We start from the raw sequence: 14,588 nt of genomic DNA on the forward strand, positions 1-14,588 counted from the left end.
TTGATTTTCACAGAGATTAACTTAAAGTCTATATTAAAAGATTTTAGCCATTTCCTATTGTTAATATGTATTTTCGTAATTAATATTAACTTGTTGCAGATGGATCTGAACTACCCCAGACCTGGACATCGTCCTATTCCATCAACATTCAAATTCCCCAACACCGCTTATGCCCCGCCAAACATACCTCCTGGCTACGGAACAAGCCTATATCATGCTGAAAACCTGGACCCGGATAACCTGCTTGCAATGGAATTGGAGGAAATATCCGGAAATCGTAAATCCAATGATCTGATTAAGTGCAGTGCCGATTCAAAGGTTAAAGGCCTCGAAATTGATAAGCGTAAACTAGAGCAGGAGTACAGCTATTCCAAAAAGTGCAAGTTTACACAGGTTATGCGTTAAAGCTGCAGTTCTAACATGCACATTCTAATATTTCGGTGAAGCGCCCTTTGTTATGTTAATTTATATTCTATCTTCAATTAATTTGGTGAAACGCCGTTCTAGTCTTCTTTCAATATTTTTCATAATTTTCTTTCATGGTGAAACACTGTATATAAGGTTTCAGAATTAATTGGTCAAAGGAAATTTCTAAGAATTTAGAAAATGAAAACTCTTGCTACAGAAAATATCATAATTGAAAAATGTTAATTTATATTTTGTTTACATGTAATTTGGTGAAACGCGGTTCTAGTCTTCTTTCATTAGTAAATATACTCTTTTTCGTCCTTAATAATGGTCTATCTTATGTTTCTGTAAAAGACTAAACTCAGCTTAAGTCAATACATGGATCTCATATAACTAGTCCTCACATAATTAACCTATCTTGTTTTAAACACTCTTCGTTGAAAATTCGAAACGAGATAATAGTGGTTATTTACTGGTGAATCGCCTCATCTTCTTTCAATTTTTCCAATTTTTGTATTTTTGGCAATTCATTCTGTCCCACGTCAAAGTTTCTGTTTCTGTTCCTTCCTACATATTTTAAATCGACCTTTATATTACAACCTAATGCTTTAGCTTCAGAAAGTATACAAAAAGGTCTTTCATTGAAAACATTTTTTCGTTCTATAGTGTTCTATTATTTATACCCAGGTTTAAAAAACCTCTCAACGTTAACATTTCAAAACGAGATTCCATTGGTTACTTAATGGTGTATCGCCTTATTCCTTTATTCTCTTATTCTTGTACGATATTCGCATCTTGTTCTCTTGATATTTTTATATTTTCATATTTTTTCGTATCATCTTCATAAATTCTGCCTTATGCTTCGTGTTACAAATCGTCCTTTTTTAGATTTGAAAAAGTGAAAACGTTTTTCTCGGTCCCTTCGATCTCTCATTATATGTTGCCAGTTTACTTTACTTTACTGTCTTTGCTGAATTTACTTTACTTTTAAATTAATACATGAAAACTGTGTCATTTATCAAATACTTATGATCTTTACATAAATAAATGATACCCTATGTAAAATAATAAAATCAAAATGTACGTATACTTGATATATATATAACGTTTACTTTGTTTACTATGTATTTTTTGATCAATAAAAAGATTTGAATAATAATAATACTAAACAGTTAGGAGGACTAAGTGAACTGCGCATATTAATACTAAACAGTTAGGAGGACTAAATGAACTGCGCATATTAATACTAAACAGTTAGGAGGACTAAGTGAACTGCGCATATTCATACTAAACAGTTAGGAGGACTAAGTGAACTGAACTATAGGTTGTAATATCTGAATGATTTGTTTGAAATTAAATTGATTTTTTACGGTCTAAGTCGTATGTTGCAATTTTCTCAATTTGTATGGCCGCTAAGTTATTCGGTATGAGACGTCTTTAACAATTTTCTCCTTATAGACGCAACAGATAGAAGTAAGATTAGTAGCGATCAAAAGCGCTTTTTTATCGCATAAAACCTATACCCCCTTTCATTTTTCGTGAACACTCCCTTTAATAAAAGCCGATATTTTTATTATTATAAATCTACCAATAACATTTAAATACTAAATTTTATAATATTATAAAATAAAAGTTGTTTTATTCGAAACGGAAGAGCCGGTTTTTACAGCTGAACCTAAAATATGTAGAATGTCTAAAAATATGATAAAACCTGAACAGAATTTGAAAATGTGCCAATTTCATTTCGCAAAATATACCGCACAGTCTGAATTTCTTTCCGAGCAATTCAGTTTAATATCTTTCCTTGTATCTATTCTACATATTTGCTAGTTTAGTAAAAACAGTTTTATCATAAAAAAAACATCTGTTTCTAAATACATAGTTTTAATCATTAATAACTAAGATTTTTTTCCTGGTGCAATGTTGTTTTATAATTTAATCATCATTATACCAATGTTTACAGTAATTTCAAGGGTATGTAATTTCCCAAAAACATTTTCCAAAGAGCGACTTACCCAAGAGACAATTCTAAAGTCACAACTTTCCAATTGTGAACTTTCACCAGTGGCAACTTTCCCCAGATTAGGTTAGGCCTTGTCAGGAGACACAGGCTGCTATGGGGGTCGAGAGCTTAGGAAAGATTTGGGAAGTTTCCGCTTAGAAAATTGCCTTTAGGAAAGGGCCTATTGTCATTTTAAGTGTCCGATAAAAGCTGTGTCTGATCAAGCAGGATATATTCGATCATAAAGGAATTGAGTCTTTGTCGCAAATTCAGTTTTTGTAAAACCTATATCTTTGCAACCTTTTGTTGTAAACCTTTGATATTTCAAACTTACATTATTTGCTCTAATAGCATTCATAGTTTGAAATATTAAAGGTCTACGACATTGGGTTGCAACGATATTAAAATTAGAAAATCAGAGTTTGTGGCAAAAACTCAATTCCTTTCTTTTTGAAATTAATAATTTTCACTTTTTATCTAAGAAAACATTAATATCGTAAAGTAAAGGTGTCTACTGTCTAGGGTATCGTAAAATTTAAAATCCACGAAAATATGACATTTTAAAAATAATGAAGTAATAAAAGTAATAAAGTAGAATACTTGTCAGATATGTTCTACATTGAAGATGAAAGCTTTGCTAAATGGTTTGAAATCATGTAAATTGAAATGTTTTACATTTTTATAATTTTAATTCAAATGTATCTTTTCATCATCAAATAGTCATTTAATATGTTAAAATTTTAGTTTTTTTTTCATTTTGGAACTTGTCAAATCTATTAACAAAGATAATTGAAAAAAAAACCTTTTTTCCGCTTAATTATGAAAACTTGAAAATTTCAAACAGTTTTGTAATTTTCGAAAATTGCGGGTTTTTGCAACTAATGTTTAAACATCAAAAATCTAAATTTAGGCTAGCATTATAAAAAAGGATGTTTTTGATTTGGCGTTGACAGGGCCTTGGAAATCTTTAGTTGAGGAAAACTTAAAAATAAAATTTAATAACATTCAAATTATAATAAATTTCTAGAGTTTTCGTATATCACCAAATGGGACACCAAATGAAGCTTTTTTTACTTAAGTCTAAAGTATCCCCCTTTCATTTTACCTTAACCGATCCTTTAACGAATAACCTAACAGGGGTTTTTGTTTGATAGCGAACATTTTCGTTAACAATTTCGTTAAACGACTTATTAACCCTGTATGCGTGTAAAGAAAGTTTGCTTGGCATCAAGATTTAACAAAATTATACGTTTATCATTATTTCAACATTTGTTCTTTCTGTTGGGAAGCGAACATTTTTGCAAAGGAACTGAGTTTTGCCACAAACTAACACCTATATCTTTTCAACCCGATGTTGTAGACCTTATATCTTTCAAATAGTTTAAGTTTAAAATATGAAAGGTTTACTCCAACAGGTTGCAAAGATGTATGGCTTTAAAATTTTAGTTTTTGACAAAGACTCAATTTTTTTTGAAAAAAATAATTTCATTAGCGGAATTTGGTCCAGCCCTATTGGTATGTACATCTTTAATGCAAAGTTAGTTAGCGAAACAAATCGGAAAACTAGTTTCATGTATTTAATTTTAACTTGAAATATATTTTCAAACTTTTATCGTTCCAAATTGTATCTTGTGCACCAAAGTCAGCCATGATCATAAAATGTTTTTTGGTTCTGGTATTTTTACTTAATTTGTAATCATAAAATTTCTATTTTCAAAAGCGTTTCCATCAGACATATTTTTATTTATTGTAAACTAGCATCTAAATTTAAGATATCATTTTATGATAAATTGCAACTTGAGGTTTTAGTGCTTTAATCGTTTTATTTCTATTTTTTTTTTTTTTTTTTAGATCAGTTGTCTTTCCTACACAATTTTTTCAGGAATAAAGGCTTTCAGCCCTTTTAACTCTAGCGTCTGTATTCTGGAATTTAATGATAAAAATCTACACAAAAGAAGACAATATTAATATTCATAATCTTCAATAAAAGAAAATGAAAAATTGTCTTCATCATATTTTCTATTTTTACTTTCTAGCCTGCAGTCCATAAATATTAATTTTGTTTTCGTGAAGCCATACAGGAAGTTTTTCTTAATTATCAAATTAAATTCAAATTGCGAAATTGCTTCTTTTTGATTTGTTTTTTCCAGTTTTTATTATTTTTCTGTTAATATATATTTATTTCCCCTCATGTTATAATGGATCCTAATAATATAAAGTATATCTATCCTAGTCAATAGAACCTAAGAATCTGTGTAATGAAGTGAAAGAATGCTATTTCTACAATATATCTAAACTTTCTTTGCCATTTATTGTTTCATCCCCGATTATGACAGCTTTCAAAACATTTGGTTTTTTCTACCTTTCTTTCTAGGCACAAAACCAAAATGCAAGATTCCCCAGATTTGTTTGTTTTCGTTGGTGGATTTTCTAAACTAAAATAGAAAATTACACATTTTTTTGAGAAAACATCTTTTACCCTTCCTTAGAGAGACGTCCCATGAGGCCGTTTTAACGTTTATTGGATACAAACAAACTGACAACACACATATATTAGACAATTATAATTTAGAAAACAAATTTCCTGTTTTCAAAAAGTTCCCAAATTGATGATCTCAGCTTGTTTTTTAGGGAAAAATTATTTCATCGATTTGATATCTTAAAGGTAGCAGCTTTACGTAATTTCACGTGACCCCAAGTAAAGGAAATTCATGCCGATTGTCAACAGTAATCTTTAAACCTTTCTTTAAACAACATTGAATAAATTATGTTAACAGTGTTCTTTGTTTCCGCTGCTAAAATCCAAACGTCACTTTCATAGAGAAGCCACAATTGGAAATTCTTATTTTTAAAGAAAAAAATAAGGATATTTTTTTGTCCTCCAGTGCCAATGACTATTCTTCTCTTAATAGTTGGTGCAATGATATTTTGTTATAAACTATATTAAATCACAATAGGAAAGATTTATCTTCTCTTGTATAAGCTGAAATCCATCCAGAATTCCTGAAATGATAAATTGATAGGACGGATCATTATATCAGGAGTATCATACAGGATGATTCAATAGACATGTGTTGAAATAAAAAATCTTTTAAAGGGACAGACCGGCTATGTAAGGTTGTTAAACTGAGTATGCAGTGCTGTGGACAATTTTTTTAGGATTCATTTGAGACTTATAAAACTTATTAAAGATCTGTAAGTCCTCAGTTTGAGCTATACCTGAAAATGTTTCAAACAAAAGAAATAAAGTGTGGAAATAGTTGGAAGACGAATGAAGAATGCTTTTGTTTTAGATATCTTGGATTCTGAGACATGTTTTTCAGAGTTAATGTAGGGTATAAAACTATACAAATATGCAAACAATAAACTGAAGATATTAAAGGGACGGTGCACGTCATTTAAAGTGCCGCTCCATACTCGATTCACAGGGACGGTGCACGTCATTTAAAGTGCCGCTCCATACTCGATTCACAAGGACACCCTACCCCTACACAATTCTATAAATCATCTTTATTGTCACTGCTGCCTATAATCAGAAAATCACTTTTATAGAGAACACCCATAACCAGAGAAAAAACAATATTTAGATGGTAAAGCGAGGATTTTTCTATCAGGTTTGTTTAGACAACGCTGATAACGGTATTAATGTGAATGAAATGCCCCTTACAACCAATTGAATAGTGTGCACTTTAGTTTCAGTAGTAGTAAATATTTCCATTTAGTGATAGTGCCGATTGAAGGATTCATACCTCTTATTGGATATTGATATAGATAGAAAGATAGATGTTACCGCCATTCTATTTCTATTGGTTCAGAATAGACAACAAACACATGAGTGAACCCTGATTGGATCAGGCGCTACGCTAATGGACTTGGCATTCAGGAGTGTGCAGTTAAGCTTTTACTTGTTTAAAGAACTCCAAATGATACCTGGGGTACATGCAATGTATGGTATGTCAGAATAAAAATAGAACCTCGAAAAATAGTTACAAAATTTTTAAAAATCCTTGGTACCCTCAACTGAGCCTTCAGTGCGTTCTGCAGTAATTTGCAGTACACTGACCGAAGATATAGAAGGGTTTAGAAGAGAGTGGTGGAAATCTGAAAAATCCTCCCTTTCTTCTCATCCCTACTCCTTTTATTTCCTTCACACCTCCCCTCCTTCTTCTTCTTTCCCCTCCTTCCTTCTTCTCCTTCCCATCCTCCCCCTTCCTTCTCTTTCCCTATTCCTTCATTTCTTCTCATCCCTACTAGCTCCGCTTCTTATTATTCACTCCTCTCCTTCTTTCCCCCTTCCTCCCNTCCTTCATTCCCTTCCCCTTCCTTCTCCTTCCCTCTCCCTCCCTATCTTCTCATCCCTCATCAGTTTTAAGTATCAATAAAATTTCCCCTCTAAAGCTATATTATTCTATACTGCTATACACTGCTTATACCACCACTTGAATATTCAAAATTTAATCAAACATAAATATACATAAAACATACATGATACAGTTCTTTAAAATATACTTTTTAACATATTTAGATATTCACAAAATCTAAATATGTTAAAACGGCTGAATTCATGTGGCCGATTTTTTTTGTGGACACTCATGGGTTGTTATAGGCTACAAAAACGATTTTTTTTTCAAAATGTTTTTTTTATTTTTCAAATATTTATTTTTTCAAATATTTATTTTCTTCAAATATTTGTTTTTCCACGGGCAACGCCGGGCCCTTCAGCTAGTTATAAAATAATATTGAAGTATTAACCGGCCGCGTTCAGTGCAATAGCGTCCACAGAGGGGGGGGGGGAAATAGTCCTCTTCCCAACCATGAGGCGTAGGTTAATATCAGATTTGGTAAGAAATAAAAAATGTAGCTTGCCCCAAATCTCAAATCCTGTGTACGCCCCTCTTTCTAAATAAAAAAATTTCAAAAGTTTTAAAAAACCAAAACAATAAGGCCAAAATATTTAAAAAAATGCAAATTAGATATTTTAAAATAACATTAAAACGACTGTTGTTTTTGCCAAAAATTGTGCTAATGATGTCCCATAATGCAGGTCAAAGCGATGTATCCAACCAAAAGTGAATATCTCATATATTATACAGTCATTACCAGAAAACTCTGTAATAGGAAGACGATTTTAAGACTCAAGTTATGATTTTAAATAGTCCAATAAGCTTGGGACACAGCAATTTTACAGTGTAAACAGACACATTTCACTTAATTAGTGATTTAATAAGTGTCTAGTACAACCTTTTGCTTTGTAACAACCTAAAAAACACATAAATATTACTAAAAAGTCGTCTTCCGATTTCAGAGTTTTCTGGTTATCACCGTAGGTTAACTTAATCTGTCAATTAAATATGTCTCAATTTCTCCCTTTTCTACTTGATGATAATCTAAATCCTTTGGTTGTATAATATATTCTTATTGCAGCTGGAATCATAAATATAATAAATCAAACAAGTTAGGTTTTAAAGTAAATATACAGTCAGATCAATCTTCATAAACCTTGATAAACATTATTTCACATAAAAACTTTTTCATTGGTCAACCAGGGGGGTAGACACTAGACAGTATTACTTTTAAGATAAAGAATTTTTTCAGAATTTAAGTTGTATGAGTTACAACTTACATTGCATGTCTGGAAAAATTAAATGCTATAAAATAATAGTTTAAGCCTTTAAACTTTACTTTTTAATTTCATTTCATTGCAAGTACATCATAGAAACATTAAGAGTGAGAGTTAAAAACCAACATTCTTTTGAGACGAAATCTTCTAATCAGAATTTGGGCCTTTTAATAACTTTTTTTCATATAAAGTAAGTAAAAATTGGATTTTGAAAGCAAAGAAGAAATAAAACAAAATTTAAGATTTTAGTTGAAATAAAATCTGTCTCTGCATTTTTATCTTCCGTTTCTTTTATTCATTTCATATTTAAATTCAATATTCAGATTTATTCCTGGGTTTAAAAATACAAAGCGTTAGGTTCAGAGACAGACAGGATGGAAAAAGAAGATGAAAACATTGACAGACAGACAAACATGACAGACAGGATAGAAAGATGAGATGTGAAGTATCCAAAAAATAATTAAAAATGTTTACGTAAGGGAATTGAGTCTTAGCAACAAACTCAAATTTTCAAATCTCTTTATTTTTGCAACCCAATGTAGATATTTCGAACTAGGAGTTCCGTTTAATCAAATAATCTGAATTTGAAATATCAAAGCTAGGTTTACACCATCAGGTTGCAGAGATATAGGGTTTTGAAATTTGATTTTAAACCCAGAAGAATGACAATATCTTCCACATTAACAAGAAGAAAAAGGTTGCAAGGATACCATTGTGAATCGGGCATTGGATCTTTGTATAAAAGAGTCACTTGAAATTACCTGTACAGTCCCTTTAAGTTTAATTAGAATATTAATCCTCATTTTAAAACGGATTTTTTTTCGATTTCAAATTTGTATGAGCACAATGCATTTATGATGCACATGTAGAAAATGCATTTGTCAAAAAATTTACATAAAGTGCAACGGACATATCAAAACAAACTATTCATTAATTCAATAATAAACTATAGTTTACAACAAACAAAGAAAACAAACTATTCATTAATTCAATAATAATCTATTTTACAACAAACAAAGAAAACAAACTATTCATTAACTCAATAATAATCTAGTTTACAACAAACAAAGAAAACAAACTATTCATTAATTCAATAATAATCTAGTTTACAACACACAAAGAAAACAAACTATTCATTAATTCAATAATAAACTATAGTTTACAACAAACAAAGAAAAACTAAAAAGAAACTTTCATAAAATGATTTTTTTAAGCGTGACAAAGACTCAGGTCTACTCAAGTTCCTTGTTTTAGTTTTAAAGTATCAGCTCTGATGTATAAAGTATCAGCTCTGATGTTTAAAGTATCAGCTCTGACGTTTAAAATATCAGCTCTGATGTTTAAAGTATCAGCTCTGATGTTTAAAGTATCAGCTCTGATGTTTAAAGTATCAGCTCTGACGTTTAAAGTATCAGCTCTGATGTTTAAAGTATCAGCTCTGATGTTTGAAACCTATTTTGAACTAAAATCACTGCTCAGATCAAGGTTTAAAAATCATGTTGTTACAAAGGTAAAGGGATGATAAAGTAAAATTTCAATGTAATGAGTTCCTAATTTTAAAGTAATAGAATTCAACTTAATAAACACTTTTAAAACTTTTTAGCCGACATTTAAATGTCATCAAAACAAGATTTATATCTTCTATCATTTTGATCGGCCAAACAGTGGAAATTATTTTAAAATACGAACAGTTTGTTCTAAATTCTAAAAAAATTTTAGCAAGATAGCACAATGGAATTGAGTTTTTTAAATATCTAACATTTACGACACTGGGTTGCAAGATATAGGGAATAGAAAAACAGGTTTTGGGGCACAGACTCGATTCCTTTGCAAATCTCTCATCTCTTCGTGATTTCATACAGAATGTAAAAAGTTTCGAAATATAGGTTCCAAGTCATTAATAAAGAAATCAGGATTTTAGAAAAGAATTAATCAATTCACTGAAAACTGTCCGGTTTTTAGAACTGAATTTAAAATATTTTTGTGAAGAAATATTCCTGGTTTTGACATTCCTGTCATTCAAGTTTGATATTAAACTTTCTCTTGTAAAGGAGAGTTTCAACTAAAGATAAAGGTTATTCGTTAAAACAACATTATTAAGATTAGAATGATATATTTTCAACATTTTGAATTTTCCTCCACAGATTGATGTCAACCAAAATCAAGCATAATTTAGAAATAAAACATGAACTAAACTATCCTAATCTCTTCTAAAAAAGGATGGCATGGCAGTAGAGATATGCATGTTTTTTTAAACAAATGAAATTTAAAAAACAAAAAAACTTTATAAATCAATCAGACCGTTCATGAACGATTTCTAATTTGTTCGTTCAAACCATAGATAAATAAAAAAACATAGATAGCTTATGTACGCAAAATCACCAAGAATTGTACAGTCCGCGAACTCATACTTCTAGGGGTCAAAGTGTATTTCAATGATAAGCGGGGTAGTTTGGTGTTTTAATGGATTTCATAATAGAGTGTTAAATAACTCCGGGAATGGAACTATTTGAACAACAATATTTCACTGAGCAATATATCATATTGACGAGAACTGAAGAAGGACATGAGAAAGACTAAACTAACTTAAATTTCTCTCTACAGAACACATGTACACCACAAGTACTCAATGAAATAAGAACAGCCAATGTTCACAATCGACCTAGTTAATCTATAAAATAGGAATATCTTTAAAACATCTCTGTACATTTATATCGTTCAAGATGAAAAATTTCGTCTTATGCGCAATCTATCTTTATCTATGGTTCAAACAAACTCCAAAAAACAACAGATTTTTAATGAACAAACTAATTCTGAACGAACCTTTAAAAGAACTGACGATTGTTTTTTGAACGATCTTGAAAACCGATCTGCTTTTTTACTGAAAGAAGTTTTGAAAAACTATAGTTTTTTCAGAACGAACATGTTTTTTACGATTTTTTAAGAAAACCATCCAGAAAGAAGGATTGTATTAAATGCACGATTTTACTGAACGTACGATCATACAATTTCACCAATTGAACGATTTATTCGAACAATCTTTTATTTATTTAAAACGAACCAAATAGTTGGAAAATGAACCAAATAGTTGGAAAATGAACCAAATAGTTGGAAAATGAACCAAATTGTTGGAAAATGAACCAAATAGTTGGAAAATTAACCTAATAGTTGGAAAATTAACCAAATAGTTGGAAAATGATGATTCTGAAAACGAATAACTAAATTTGTTCTTAACGACTGAAAAACAAAAACGAATGAATTAAATAAAAATCTGAAAGTGCCCATATCTAGGTATTGGGGTTGGGGAGGGGGGGTATCTGCTATTAATCGATATAGCTTTACAATTTACGGCCATTAGATAACCATTATTTATGCACTATACAATGTGTATTGTATGTATACAGTTTATATGCATATATTCATTTAGTAAATAAATGATTTATATCTAAATACATTATTTTAAAAATAAATGACTTAACTTTACAGTTTTCTAAAGAAAATTCGATAATGTTAATTTAAAACTGAAAATTACTTTTTACGAAAATACATTTCTTGTTAAAATACATTTCTTAAACCAAATTGTTTTCTCTGTGGACCAGGATATCCAAAGCTATCACGGAAAAATCAAACAATATTTTGCTAAATTTAAACTAGAAACAAGCACGTTGCATGTTTAAAATCTTTATGCCAAGGGCTGCAAAATAGTACATGTTAGTTGGTGAGGCCAGTAAAACCAAAGGCCTAGGCGTTGCGACAGTTTAAAGTCGAGAATGTTGTCTTACTTTCAGAACTGTCTTTATTGCAGCGGCCACCCTGTATACACATTTTTGTAATGTTCGTTTTAAACTGATAATTACTGTTTTCAAATAATCTAAATCTTACATTCAAGCCCCCCTCCCCATATAGATTCAGCCTGCTTATAAACAGTCTCATTAATTTTTTAGACAGGGTCAACTTTGAATGTCACAACGCCTTGGGGTTAGATTTTACCTCTCTAGCTCACTTACCCTTTTCTGTAGCCCTTTACATGTACATTTTAGCACTATAAAACATGTGTTGTTAGCTTAGTAAGAAGTAATTCTCATCGATTCAAGCTTGAGACCTTGAGACCTTGAGACCTTGAGACCTTGAGACCTTGAGACCTTGAGACCTTGAGACCTTGAATTCACAGTGCTCTGATTCTACAATAGTTGTCTGGAATTCATTTCAACATTAAATATATCTTGAATTAAAAGTTTTAACCTCTTGGAGATCTAGAATTACTTGTTAGCTTACAGAGAACAGAAAGCACATGAATTAATTAACTTAAAATTACTGAATAACGACGACGAAAAATAAAGTAAAAATCATACCGTAATCTTATTAGATTTACAGATCTTTAAAAAGTTTTCTATGTCTCAAATGAATCCTAAAGAAGCTTCTCCACAACACTGCATACTCAGTTCAACTACCTTACATAGCCGGTCTATCCCTTTAAAATAAAAAAATGTGACATGTCCAATTCTGATCAAGAATCCATCCTTTTCTTTTTCAGAATTTGATTATTTTATTTTGTAGGTTCACTACAGAGAAATAATACAGGAGGAAATGAATACTTTTTAACCTTGAAAAACTACCTTATCTTCCACATAAAAGATCAGATAAAGGTTTAAATTATGCCTATAATTGGAAGGTTATTACAACAAATATAAATTATATATATATATATAAATAAATTATGAATTAAATCCTACCTTTAATCAAAATATTTAACCCTAACTGAATTATCTTCTAACCTTTTCAGGTTTGAGAGAAAAAATAAACTTTTCAGTTTTTTAATAATAAAATGCTGGTTTCAAGTGTCGAGTATGATTAAAACTTAAATTAAATTTATATCTTATATTACATATATTATTATATATACTATATATATTTATATTCGAATAAAGTAAGCTTGGATTAAACTTTTAATAGTGACATTTTACATCGCACTTTAACTTTAACTTTATACAACTCACACAATTAAAGAAATAACGAGATAATAGATAGATAAATAGATAGATAATTATATAGACGAATAGATAGATATATAGATGAATAGATAGATAGATAGATAGATAGATAGATAGATAGAAAGTTTTAAAAGTTAGAGTTTTATCAGTGGTTTAACAAAAGGAAATTCTTATCAAATAATGGAGTTCCTTTATTTATAATTTTTGATTTATTACAGAGAAAGGAACTTCATCAAGCTATTATTCTTTAAGGTGGATGTTAGTACCAGAGAGAACAGATAAGTATAGAGTTGAATTGAGTCGAAAAATTGTAAAACCAGCATTTTGTTGTACTTTGTCCATACTGCAGGTGTACTTCACTCATTTGTGCTAAAGAAACTTGTTGGGCCCTGGAATATCTTCTTATAGAAAATAATTTTCTTTAAATCAATTCTCTGACAACCTGTCACGCGATCCCGAGTACATTTCAGCATAAACTTTTAAAAAGAAGAATGTGCGACAGATATGCCTAGAGATCATACTGTATTATATAGTGATGTGCTCCGAATATTTTGTAAACATTTACTTTGAACTCATTTTCAGGCTCTGAAAGGGACAGAACAACTAGTTGTATTTCCCTTCTATTATAATATTTTTTCTGTGGTTTGTACCTTCCCAACCCATATACAGGGGGGCCCACAAAAATTGAGACTTCACGACTGCAAATGTATTTACCATTCTTTCTTGCATTCATTGTTTCCTATACAGCCATGTAGTTAAAAATTAAAGGAATATATGTTAATGGCATAAAACCTTTTCAAAATTTTCGTTGAACAAAATTCGCTAAAATGAATGAACGAAATTCGTACATTCTACAAAATTTTCGCGAATTTGATGTATTTTCGACCTCATTTTCGTTCAATTTTTGTTTGATAAAAATCGAAATTTTTCCATTTTGCATCAAGAAGATTAGGTTCCCTTAACAACATGATTAGAATGATAGTTTTATTTAAATAATATTACACTGCTTTCATTTATTCAATGACTGACTATTTTTATGCTTAGATTTGGGTCCAAAAATTATTTTACAGTATGAATAAATTAATTGAATAAATTAATCGGGTTTATCTGTCTCACTGTCGATCTTTAACCATTTAAATATTATTTACTAAATAAGGGAAACTAGCAAATATCGCAGAAAAACATTAATTCCTTTATGGTTTAGTTTTTAAAAATCGTCTATGTATGAAAATTTATGAAATAAATTGTTGATCAGTGATATTCTACATTTCTATTTTCAACTCAAGTAATGGTATCCTGTTTAATGTTGAACCTTGAATATACATGGTTACGCAAAAAGGATAAGACATCTTGAAAATCTTTACCTATAAAGATCTGAAGGTTGAAGTTGGTTTTCTGTTTAAAAAAAATATATGCTCTTTGCCACTTCTTACAATAAAATGCTGATTATTAGAGTTTAAGGCATTTAGCCATACATCAGTCGGGATTGACTGATAGTTAGAGTTTTAGGCAGTTTAGCGCTTGGGAGGCCTTTCATGCCATGTGCAAAATACTTATCCCCCTTTTT

General features: G+C 30.3%; 1 long non-coding RNA gene across 1 annotated transcript; it reads right to left on the bottom strand.

Moving 5' to 3' along the window:
* Window positions 1-4,921: 4,921 nt before the first annotated feature.
* On the bottom strand, window positions 4,922-12,863 carry LOC111714501 (uncharacterized). Its single transcript, XR_002767993.1, has 3 exons — window positions 12,764-12,863; window positions 12,647-12,689; window positions 4,922-5,413 (listed from the first exon to the last, which is right to left on the bottom strand). It is a non-coding gene; the product is annotated as an uncharacterized LOC111714501 (long non-coding RNA).
* Window positions 12,864-14,588: the final 1,725 nt, after the last annotated feature.

Source organism: Eurytemora carolleeae, unplaced genomic scaffold (assembly GCF_000591075.1).
Source record: "Eurytemora carolleeae unplaced genomic scaffold, Eaff_2.0 scaffold1582, whole genome shotgun sequence".
Classification (NCBI taxonomy): Eukaryota; Metazoa; Arthropoda; class Copepoda; order Calanoida; family Temoridae; genus Eurytemora; species Eurytemora carolleeae.